We start from the raw sequence: 1,281 nt of genomic DNA on the forward strand, positions 1-1,281 counted from the left end.
TTATATGAAGAAAGAATATGAAAAGGTAACCCATGTAATGGGAGTAAATACTTTCAAATCGTGTATCTGATATGGGTTTGGTATCCAGAATATATAAAGAACTTTTATAACTCAAAGCCAAAAAGGCAATCCAATTAAAAATGGGTAAAAGACTTGAATAGATGTTTCTTCAAAGAATATACACATATAAGTGGCCAATAAGCACGCAAAAACATTATTATTATTATTATTTTTTCACAGAGCACAGAAAACTTTATTCATCCACACTGCTCTGGAGAAGGGCAGATTCACTTCAATAAAAATATGGAACGCTTCATGAATCTGCGTGTCATCCTTGTGCAGAGGCCATGCTAATCTCTGTATTGTTCCAATTTTAGTATACGTGCTGCTGAAGCGAGCATGCAAAAACATTATTAGCATCGTTAGTCATTAGGGAGGGACTTCCCAGGTGGCGGCTATTGGTGTCACCTGCCAATGCAGGAGATATGAGAGGCAGGTTTGATTCCTGGGTCGGGAATTTCCCTGGAGGAGGGCATGGCGACCCATTCCAGTATTCTTGCCTGGGGAATCAATCCCATGGACAGAGAGACCTGGTGGACTACAGTCTATAAGTTCGCAGAGTCAGAACTGAAGCTGCTTGGCAAGCCCACAGCAGTCACTAGGAAAATGCAAATCAAAACCACAACACATACCCCTTCACACCCACTAGGATGGCTATAGTTTAAGAAAAGAGAGAGAGGAAAAAGGAAAAAGGACAAAAAGCTCTGTGTTGGTATGGAGAAATTAGAGCCAAAACACTAGAAACAACACAAGTGTTCATCAGATGCTGAATGAATAAATAAATGTGACATGTCTATACAATGGCATAAAAAAGAAATGAAGTACTGGGACATGCAATAACATGGGTGGATTTTGGAAATAAGCTAAAGAGAAAAAATGCCAGTCATAAAAAGCCACATGTAACTTGATTCTATTTATAGGAAATGAGCAGAGCAGGCAATTCTGCAGAGACTGAAGGTAGATGAGTGATTGCCGGGGACGGGAGTGAGAGGGTATGGAGAATGACTTCTTACTTGGTGAGAGTTTCTTTTGCAGGGGGCGGGGGCAGTGATGAAAATGCTCTGGAATTATACAGTGATGACAGTTATCCAGCATTGTGAAGGTAATAAAAGCCACTGAATTGTCCACTTTAAAAGAACTGGTGAATATTATATTATGTTAATTTTACCATCTGTTTTTAAAATGGAGATGAAAATGTCATGTTTATTACTGGTGGAGGAG

The 1,281-nt window shown here is 39.4% G+C and overlaps 1 non-coding gene across 1 annotated transcript; it reads right to left on the reverse strand.

The window, feature by feature from the left end:
- Window positions 1-297: 297 nt before the first annotated feature.
- Window positions 298-401, reverse strand: LOC136148188 (U6 spliceosomal RNA). Its single transcript, XR_010659472.1, has one exon. It is a non-coding gene; the product is annotated as a U6 spliceosomal RNA (small nuclear RNA).
- Window positions 402-1,281: the final 880 nt, after the last annotated feature.

This window comes from Muntiacus reevesi, chromosome 16 (assembly GCF_963930625.1).
Source record: "Muntiacus reevesi chromosome 16, mMunRee1.1, whole genome shotgun sequence".
NCBI lineage: Eukaryota > Metazoa > Chordata > Mammalia > Artiodactyla > Cervidae > Muntiacus > Muntiacus reevesi.